At 42.5% G+C, this 11338-nt stretch overlaps 1 pseudogene; it reads left to right on the forward strand.

Annotated features, from left to right (window-relative positions):
- The first annotated feature begins 500 nt into the window (after positions 1-500).
- On the forward strand, positions 501-960 carry LOC118587886 (annotated as a pseudogene).
- The last annotated feature ends 10378 nt before the right edge of the window (positions 961-11338 follow it).

Raw genomic sequence — 11338 nt, forward strand, 5'->3', positions numbered from 1 at the left:
TGATTTTCTCAAAGAACCAACTCTTTCACTGATTCTTTGTATTGTTTGTATTTTATTGATTTCAGTGCAGAGTTTGGTTGTTTCTTGCCACCTACTCCTTTGGATGTGATTTCTTCTTCTGTTTTAGAGCTTTCAGGTGAGCTGTTAAGTTGCTAGCATGCAATCTGTTCATTTTTTTTTTTTTTAATGTAGGTATCTAGTGTTATGAACTTGCCTCTTAAAATGGCCTTCATTGTGTCCTATAGTTTTGGGTATGTTGTGTTTTTATTTTCATTCAATTCTAGAATGTTTTTGATTGCCTTCTTAATTTCTGTCTTGACTCATTTTTCAGTTTCCAGAAGTTTGTAAGTTTTCTGTAGCTTCTGTTGTTGATATCCAGCTTCAATCTGTGATGGTCAAATAGGTGTGTTGTTTCTATTTTCTTATATCTGATGAGACTTGCTTTGCATCAAAGTATGTGGTCAGTTTTGGAGAATGTTCTATTAGGTATTGAGAAGAACACCCGTGAAACTGCCCAGGCTATCAAGGGTATGCATATCCGAAAAGCCACCAAATACCTGAAAGATGTCACTTTGAAGAAGCAGTGTGTGCCTTTCCGGCGGTATAATGGTGGAGTCGGTAGGTGCGCCCAGGCCAAACAGTGGGGCTGGACACAGGGCCGGTGGCCTAAAGAGTGCTGAATTTCTGCTGCACATGCTTAAAAATGCAGAGAATAATGCTGAACTGAAGGGTTTCATGTGGATTCTCTAGTCATTGAACACATCCAGGTAAACAAAGCACCTAAGGCGGATTTACAGAGCTCAAGGCTGGATTAAACCATACAGGAGCTCCCCCTGCCACATCGAGATGATCCTCACTGAAAAGGAACAAATTGTTCCAAAGCCAGAAGAGGAGGTTGCGCAGAAAAAGAAGATATCCCAGAAGAAACTGAAGAAACAAAAACTTATGGCACGGGAATAAATTCCACATAAAATAAATGCAGATAAAAGTAAAAAAAAAAAAAAAAAAGAACAGTTTTTAAAAATATAAAAGTTTATAAGACTATGGGACATGGGACATTTTCAGATTATAAAATGCTCTATATTGTTAATGTTTGAACTTAGAATAAAACGTTTATGGGTCACAGCCATAAACTCCAAATGCTAATCAGAAACTGGGATGTTCATTTCTTGCGATGCATAAAGACAATGACCTAGGCAGTCTGACAAAGGGCTTGAAATTGCTTCTGACTCCATAAGTCTTCACCCTTTGGAAGTTAAAAACAACAACAAAAAAAAAAACCTTTTTACAGGGGTGGCCTAGGACCACCTGTATGTCAGATGTTTGCATTGAGATTCAACAATGAAAAAACTGCAGTTATAAAATAACATTGAGATAGTTGAAAACCAATCACTTAAAAAATGTTTCTCCTTACCCAAGGTGCATTCAGGCATAAGAATGTTGTCTAGCCTTCTTGTATTTGCTAAGTTTGTTAAGCTTAAGTTATTTGGATAAACTGATACATATATATGTTTTATATTGATATTTTATTTTGGTTTCTTTACTGAACCCATATTTGATGCTAGAAGAGCTTCAACTTAAGAGCATTGTTTTTAGACTACTTATTGTAGACTGTTAGAGAACATAAATAGTCAGTCAGGGTAAGTAAGTACTGATGGAATATTACAGGGATAAGTTTACTCATTTACTCAGTCCCTTGTATATGTTTTCAGGGTTGAGCTTGAAACAAGTAACTAGAAGCAAAGTTTGTCTATTCTGATATACCTGGACAGCCCTCATACTTCAGAGATTTGCAGAATACGGCATTTAAATGTTGATCTAAAGCTTATTATATCAGACAGGCTTCCAGATCCTAGCAGTGACCCAAGGTCTCCAAAGAAGATTATGTACAAGATACCACAACGTCTCTGCCTGGATTATGGCTACAATGACCACAGGGTAAGATGCCCCAATGCCCAGCTTACCCGAGAGCTGCAGAAGGAGGTGCCACGTTTGCGGGAGTTGCTGATGGCTCAGGGACTCTCAGCCTCTGCTCTAGGAGGTCTGAAGGTAAAAGAGGACAGTCCTGGAGGTGCTCTGTCAGCTGCATCATCTCCTCCCACCCCAGCTTCACCCTCGTTTCCTCCACACAATGGGGAACTGGAGTCCTCCTTCCCCAGTGCTGAGGCCCAGATTGGGCCTGAGGAGGCCATGGAGAGACTGCAGGAGACAGAGAAGATTATTGCTGAGCAGAATGAAGGGAGAAGAAGCTTTGCAAGACAAAAGCTCTGAGAATGGAGAGAGAAATGTTGCTGGCTGAGATGGGCATAGCTGTCCCAGAGGATGGTGGTACTGTGGAAGACTCCTCACCTGGTAAATCTGAATAAGGACCCCTTGATGCCTGAGTGTCTTTTCTACCACATCAAAGATGATGTCACCAGGGTTGGCCAGGTAGATGTGGACATCAAGTTGACTGGACAGTTCATGTGGGAGCAACATTGTCTCTTCTGAAGCATCCCCTAGCCTGATTGAGAAATGATGGTCACATTGGAGCCTTGTGAAGGAACTGAGACCTATGTCAATGGGGAGCTTGTGACAGAGCTGCTGGTGCTGAAGTCAGGAAACAGGCGGAAGAAGATTGATGCTATTCTGACTGGTCCCTCCAATGCTATGGAGACCTGGGTAGGGATTGGTCCCTATAATTCATAGGATTGGAAGCTTGTTGGTCTGCACTCAGATATAGTTTATCCTTCTCAGATCTCTGATAGTACTGATGGCTAGGCTAGCTCTAACTTTGTCAGCGTGGTAGCATTCTTCTGCAAGGCTATAGCTAGCTTGTTAGCTCACTTTTAGGAAAATATTCTAAGATATAAAAGTTTAAGTAAGCTTCAAAGCTTTGAGAATCTCAAAAAAATGATTTAAGATAAGAGATGTTTCAGATTACTCTCCTGTTCTATGATATAATGGTTCAGAGCTTAACATTTAAGAGTCCTGATAAGCTGGTAGAGCAATGACTACTTACTGTTCAGCCACAACCTCAACATTTTAGATTTATTTTAGATATCGTCCAAATATATCTAAATGTAAACCTAAAAAAGTGCTTCTCATCAGGTCAAAAATCTCTGTATAATTTGTACCTGGCTTTCTGGACAGAAGGAAAAATGCACAAGCTTTTAACCCAAATCTGTAGTTCTTGTTAGGATTCAAAGGTATGAGTCCACTTCTGCTGTTTTACAGATACCCATTACCTGCTTTGTCTACAATATGGATTTCAGTACAGATTGGTAATACTAATGTATCTAAAACTTTAATGTAATTTTGTAAGTAGGCCTCAAAGGATCAAAAGAGTCATAAAACCTAGACCCACTTCACAGAGGTCGAAAGGACCCCAGATAAGTATTCCTAAAGATTTTTCTTCTTTCCTGGTCTTGAGACTACTGTTTTTCCCATTACTAAGTATATGGACCTAAGGGTTCCAAATAAGTTCATAAATTTTAACTTCTTTTCCTAGTTCAAATTTGTCTCAACAGATTTCCACTTGGCTGGCAGTCACCTCTAAGCTTCAGTTGCTGACTACACTGCTCCAGACAACTGTGAGCTCCGGACTTGCTGAAAGCCGACGTGGGCTGGCCCAGCCAACATGCTTCCTCCCTGTACCTATGGGGTCAGGCAGCTACATGCTTCTGACAAATGCCCCTTGCCCAGTCTTTGACCACCTTTTCAGCCTTCTGTGCCCCCCACAATGGCACCCCAATGTCAGCTCGAAGCAGTTCCAGAAGAGAATATGTCATCCCATGTTCCCTGAAATGCTGGGTCAAAAACAAACAAACAAACACAAACACAAAAACAAACAAACAAAAAACCCAACATCTCCCTGATATAGAAGCAAAATGGCCTTATTAACTAATTTCTAGTCATGATTCGTATTATCTTACTCATCTTCGGGCCTGTATCCTTAACATACTAGTACAATTTATGAAACAGGCTAGGCACCATACAACTCATGGTACAACAGGGTTATACTCAAATCAGGACCACCGAATATAAGTCATTTGCAGACCCCAAAGTGAGAACATGGGAATCTCTTGAATTAGAACAAGTTAGGGGCCCATGATTGAGCCCCTCTATGGCCTATAGAAGGGGGGAATGAAAGACCCCCACCAAAAGCCCAAAGAGCTGAGGGAAGAGATATCTTGAAATAAACAGAACTGAGTCAGTTTCCCCTTCCTGGAGAGGTGAAGTCAGGTGTTTTCAAAAGAACAAAGTCAGGATGTCTGGTGGTGGATGTCTGATTAACCACGAGATGCTCCTCTCCAGAGATAACATGACCGGACCCCAGATGGGTTGTAAAACTCCTGACAGAGCAAACAGATAAGCTGAGATAAGACAAAGTCCAGGCCTGGAAAAACTGAACCAATCAAGGTTGGACCTGTACTAAACCCCCTCCCCTCTAAGAAATTTTGTGGTTTTTGCCTATAAAAACTGAGCTTGCAGAGAGGTGGGCACTTCCTCCAGCCTCCACTGCATTGGATCTGCTGGACAAAGTCCCTGCCTAGGCTTGTATTACTTTTGGATATCCAGAATTAAACCTTGCTTTTGCATTCCAGCATGCTCATCTTTGGTGGTCTCTCTGGGGGTCACAATCTGGGAACAGCAGCAGCTTTTGTAATTTGGCTGAATGCCATTACATTTTCCTGTGGCATTATGTTTCCCTGGCAGTTATGTGTACTCTTAACTGCTCAAAGGCTGCATGGTATGTGTTTAGGGCACAGGAGTTCTGGCTCAACCTTCATGTCCTGAGACTCTTGTGTCTTCAGGGAGATTGTTCTTACTATGAAAAGTGATCTGGGTGATGGTGGCACACGCCTTTAATCCCAGCTCTCAGGAGACAGAGGCAGGCAAATCTCTGTGAGTTCAAGGCCAGTTTGGGCTTCCAAGTGAGTTCCAGGAAAGGCTCAACCCACACAGAGAAACCCTGTCTCGAAAAACAAAAAACAACAACAAAAAAAAAAAAAAAAAAGAAAAGAAAAGAAAGAAAGAAAGAAAGGAAGAAAAATAAAAAGAAAAGAAAAGAAAAGAAAAGTGATCTGTGTCCTGACCTGATCTCTTAACTTTATTTTTCAAATAAACAGGTGGGGTCCAAGATTTTTACCCATGCTTGCTTACTATGCACTCTCGTGTTTTACTATGAAACTAGTGATAAGTACTTTTAAAAATGTTGTGGTTACTAAAACAAGTTTAAGTTAATGAAGAGCTTAGAAATACTTTCTTTAAATTATGGGCAAATTTGTTAAGCAGTACTTTTTTGTCTCTTATCACAATTATATAACCACAAAAATAATGAAGTTTTGATTTTCACCAATTCCCACATGGTTGCTTCTAGATCCCTCACTGAGTTTTCTACTAGGATGTAGTCATTCTGACATGAATCAAGATATGGAAATATCAAAGTACTATTGGCAATATGTTATGCCCAGATCATGACCCCAAAGAGACCACCAAAGACCGTGGATGTCCAGAATGCAACATCAAGTTTTATTTTGTTTAAGTTTACAAGTCTCAACAGGGAACTCGTTCCAATACACTTACTCATAGTAGTGAGGCTGGGAGGAGCTTGATCTTTCTTTGTGAGGCTAGCTTTTTAAAGGCTAAAACTGCAAGCCCTTCAGGGCGGTTCAGGGGTGTTGGGGTTTTGCACAGGTGCAACTGAGATTGGTTTATTTTATCTCTGTTCTCTTTTAACTGGGTGAGGGTATATAAACTTTGAATTTACTGGTTGGGGGTTAATTATCATTTTGGGGGCTGTCTGGGACAAGTGCCAGGCTTTGTCCTTGAGCTTCCATGGGAGCTGGCTGGTCTAGCACATACTGACTGTGGGGGCTGGCTCAGTGGTCCAGGATCTGTCTTTGAGCTGCCATGGACATAGTGAGGGGTTCCAGACAGTGAACAACTGGCTAAACTTTGAGCAGTCAGAGTACGTGGGAGCTACTGCAAGGACTATGTCTTTTGTTCATGGCCCTCCCAGAAACTGCTTGCTCAAGTCTCAGGAAACTGCAATTGAGGCCTAATCTCTGAGAGGAGACTGAGCAGCCTGTTATGGCATCTGCTTGATCCTTTCAATATCTATCCATCCTATTTATTAAAATAAGGAAGCCATGGAGGGCTGTTTGGAAAAATGAGAATCTGAGATCTGGAGAGACTGCTCAGTGGATAAAACGAGTATGTGGACATGAGTTGGAATTCACAGAACCATGCAAAGCCAGGTGCAGTAACACACATCTGTAGTTCCTGTGTTCCTTTAGCGAGATGGGAGGTAGCTCATGTTGCTGCCAAGAACCTGGGCTGCCACCTAGGCCCATCCATGTTAGTGTCTGTGAGCCATGCCACTGCCAGGGCTGTACAGATCTGGCATCATGTACTGCCACCCAGAGGCATGATGTCTTCTGGGCTTGGGCTGCTGCCAAGGGCCATGTCTGGGTCCTTGGCCCTACTACAACCTTGGTCTGTGTTGATGTCCATGACTTCTCTTGCCATGGAAGACAGTGAGGATAGAGCTGCATAGAGTTGGTCCCACCCCTCACTGGTTGCAGCACTAGGGAGAACTGCACCCTTTAACCAACTGTAGTACTCAGGTAAACAGGCTCTACACTTCTCCTGGGCAGCACAGTGGATCTGATCCCATTGGCAGAGGGTGTGGATGGTCCTGAAGGTAAGAGTGGGAGAGCTGGCCTCACTATTTGTCTGTAACATGCCCCCCTCACTTCTTGACATCTGCTGCAGGTGGGAAGGATGGTCCTGGGGTCATGAGTGGGAGAGCTGACCCTACCCCTCATTGTCTGCACCACTCAGGAGAGTGGCCCTGCACCTCACCTTGGCAGCACAATAGAGCTGACCCTGTTGACAGGCAGACAGGTAATCTGGCCCTACCAATGTGCATGAGAGAAATCTGGCCTCATCCCTCCGTCTGTCATATGGTAAGGTGGGTGAGGGAGAGATGCTCATTCATCCCCTGCTCCTCAACACCTGTAGTGGGTGGGATTGAGCTATCTCTGAGGTCATGAGAGTCAGACAGCTGGTTGTGCTCCTCACTAGCTATAGCATACAGGAGAATAGACCCTGTACCTTGCCTAAACAGCACACTAGAGCTGACACTGTTGGTAGGGGTCCATGTGGTATTGTGTTCCCCCAAAATATTGTATATTCCCTGAAATAAACTTATCTGGGGTCAGAGAACAGACAGCCACTAGAGACAGAGCCACAAATGGTGGCAGAATTTGGGCGGTGGTGGTGCATGCCTTTAATCCTAGCACTTGGGAGACAGAGCCAGGTGGATCTCTGTGAGTTCAAGGCCACTTTAGAAACAGCTAAGCAAGGTGACCCACACCTTTAATCCCAGAAACCCAGCCTTTAATCCCAGGGAGTGATGCAGAAAGTAGAAAGATATATAAGGCATGAAAATCAGGCACCAGAATTAGTTAAGCATTTGCCTGGTTCAGCATTTGGCTGGCTTAGCGTTCAGGCTTTGGAGCAGCACAGTTCAGCTGAGATTCATGTGGACTCAGAAGCTTCCAGCATGAGGAAACAGGATCACGTGAGGAACTAGCAAGGTGAGATAACTGTGGCTTGTTCTGCTTCTCTGATCTTCCAGCATTCACCCCAATAACTGGTCTCAGGTTTGATTTCATTAATAAGAACTTTTAAGATTCCTCCTACAGGTCCAAGTGAGCCAGCCCTGAGTGTGTGAGAGCAGGAGAGCTGACCCACCCCCCCTTGTCTGCCATGTGGTGACACAGGTGAGAGAAAGATGACCCCAACCCCTTGGCCCCTTTGTCAGGCTGGAGAGCATGAGAGTGGAAGAGCTAGCTGTTCACCTCACCAACTGCAGCACTTGGGAGAATGAGCCCTGCATCTTGCTTGGCAAAACAGTAGAGCTGGCCCTGGTGGTGTGGGGGCATGTAAGCCAGTCCCAAGGGTGTGAGAGCAAGAGAACTGGCCCCACTCCTTGCTAGCTGGGGCAATGCTGGAGAGCTCTCCCTGTTGGTGATGATGAGGGAAAGCTGGAAGCTTGACCAACCCTGCTACTACCCAGGCCCAGAACCAGGGCTATGAGTTGTCCTACCCCAACATCCACCTTATCTGTGAACTGCTGGAGCATGTGAAGTGCCAAACTGGACCTGAAGACCCAAAGCTGCAGGATCTCCATGACACAAGGCAACAACAGGATATCCAAGAGGAGTCCCAGTGAAGGTCTACTATTGAAGGTGTAGCAGAAGCCAGAGGCCTGGAACCAGGCCAATGACTCACTGCAATGAACACTTGCAAGTAAAGGTGTATTTACTAATGAGTATACGATGTGACTCTGTCATGCTGCAGCTTTCACATGCTGAGTTGTTGTTGTTGTTGTTGTTTTTTTTGTAAGTTTGGTTGTTATTGTGTTTAGTTTGTTGGGTTATATATTTTTTTCCTTTTAAATTTTGTTTTATTTTCTGGGAGAGGTTCCAAGGGCAGAGGGTAAATATGAAGGGATGGAGAGATGGATGTGATAGGGATACATGTTGTGAAACCATAAAGAATCAATAAAACACAGCAGTGATGCATTTGTTCACTTGGGGGTTGGACAAGTCTTTGTGGTAGATCATGGATATAGCTGAAGTAATTGACTTTGGCAGTGTTGCTTTCAGAGCTGACAACATCTTTGTTTTCTGGGAAACTAGTATCCAATCCATCTTAGTCACTGTTCTATTGCTGAGAAGAGAAGAGAAACCATGTCAAGGAACTCTTATAAAAGGGGGCTTGCTTAAGAGTTTGAAAAGGTTAGTCTATGCTCATCATGGCAGGAAGCAGGCAGACATGGTGCTGAGGCAGTAGCTGCTAGCTTTACATTTTTATCAATAGGCAGCAGGCAATGAGAGAGGGAAAGACTAGGCCTGGCTTGGGCTTTTGAAAACTCAAAGCCCAGCACCCCCACCATGACACACCTCCTCCAATAAGGTCACACCTATCCTGGAAAGGCCACACCTCCTAATTCTTCACAAGTAGTTTCCTAACTGGGAACCAAACATTTAAACACATCAACCTCTGGAGTCCATTTTCATTCAAACCACCACACTCTCTGTGAAGCAGCTCCTTTTCATTAGTAAATATATTTTTGCTTCACTGAGATCATATTGTTTCTGTTGGACATAATTAAGATCTTCTCTGAAACAAGATCAACCCAACTAGAAAAAAGGATTGGCAAAAGTTTAAAATAAAAAGACACAAAGGATTCTGGAAACCAGACTTGTGAATTGTTTTGTGTTTTTGTTGTGGAAAGTTGGTGAGAAAAGTGCTGGACATGTTGAAAAGCTTTATAGAATAGACACTACGTAATCTTAATTGGGGTCTGGTGGAATTATGTTTATGTTTGTTTGAGGAAAATCACTCTTGCCTAGAGCAAGATATGAGTAAAGTAAGAGGCAAGGAGATCTATCAGGAGGTTATAGTAGTGCCAGCAAAAAACTGTAAGTCCCAGAATTAAATCAATGATCATGAGGAAGGGGAAAGAAATATTGAGGAGATACAAGGAACTGAAAGTTCTGATTAATTAGATATGAGCATGATGAAGAAATTAGATACATGTTTATGTTACAAACATATAAAGAGATGAAAAGATTGATGTGCTTTGATTAAGAAGTCAAAACAGATAATCAGGAAGCAATTGAATATGTTGGACTAGAGTAGACAATAAAAATGTCTTTATTGGTGACTGTAGACATTTTGGTGGTAGGGAGTTCTACTAGGTAGAATATGTCCTGTGTGTGAAGAATTGAACAAATGTTCAAGCATGAGTTCAGGGAGGTTTGGTGTGCAAAACCAGGGAACATGAAGTTCACTGAGAAGGTATGAAGGATTAAAGGCAAATGGCAGTACCATTTGTGCTATACAGGAAGTGATCAAAGAAAGGTGATAGGACATTAACATCCATTAAAAATGCTTAAGAGCTTAATTGGTTTAATTCCATATTTAATTTCTTTACTCAATTTGGCTACATTGTGCTTAATAGTGACCTTGGCAAGAACATTTTGATGAAGTGCCAGAGTCAATTTGTGGGGTTAAATATTAGACTCAAGGTCACTTTGTTCATCAACTAGTTCAAGATTGGAAGGCATGGTGAGAAGTTGGGCATTATCCAGAGGAAGATGAAGAGATGGGGACCACAGATCTGCTGTTTGCCCCTTGTCATGAGTGACTCACAAAACATACGAGATGCCGGGCGGTGATGGCGGCGCATGCCTGTAATCCCAGCACTCAGGAGGCAGAGGCAGGAGGATCTCTGTGAGTTCCAGGCCAGCCTGGTCTACAAAGCAAGTTCCAGGACAGACTCCAAAGCTACAGAGAAACCCTGTCTCAAAAAAACCAATAAATAAAAAACAAACAAACAAACAAACATACGAGCAAAAATCAATGGGGAATCAGGAATTGTAGAGCTGGGATTAAGTGAAGCCTCTATACTGACCTTACTCAGAATGACAATTGACCTTAGGGTCTACTAAATAAATAGGACAAACTCCAAAGTCCTTAGTGAATATATGGCAAAGATAGAGAAGTCAGTAACCAATGTGGACAAGCAAGCAGTTTATGAGTTCATTTTAATAGTATGGTTAGATGGATATATAACTTGCTTCCTTTTTACTTTTATTGCTTTTTTTTTTTTGTATTTGAGAGAAGGTCTTGCATAGACTGGACTGGAACTTGCTGTGTTGCCCAGGATGGCCTTACACTCTCAGTCATATAGCTACAATATTGAGCTTTCAGATGCAAGCCACTATTCTGCTGGTGACATATTCAAAAATTAATTTAATATATGTGTGCATGTGTGTATGATGTCTCTGTGTGTATGGGCATGCATGTATTCAGTTGCTTGTGGAGATCAGAGGACAACTTTTGGGAGTCAGGTCTCTCCTTCATGTGTGAGTTCCAGGGATTGATCTGGGATTTTTCAGACTTTCTCAGCGTCTTAGTTTTTTTTTTTTTCTTTAATTTTTTTTTTTTTTTATTGCTGTGAAGACACCATGACCACAGCAACTCTTATAAAGAAAGCATTTAATTGGAGTGGCTCTCATAGTTTCAAAAGTTCAGTCAGTTATCATCATGATGGAGACATGTGCAGGTAGATGTGGTGCTGAAGTAGTAGCTGACAGTCCTATATTTTGCAGGCAACAGGAAATCGACTGAGACAGTAGGTGGTATCCTGAGTATAGGAAACCTCAAAGCCTCTCTTCACAATGACACACTTCCTCCAACAAGGCCATACCCACTCCAACAAAGCTATACCTCCTAATGGCGCCCTGTGAGATTATGGGGGCCAATTACTTTCAAA

The sequence above is a fragment of the Onychomys torridus genome, chromosome 7 (assembly GCF_903995425.1).
Source record: "Onychomys torridus chromosome 7, mOncTor1.1, whole genome shotgun sequence".
Taxonomy (NCBI): Eukaryota; Metazoa; Chordata; class Mammalia; order Rodentia; family Cricetidae; genus Onychomys; species Onychomys torridus.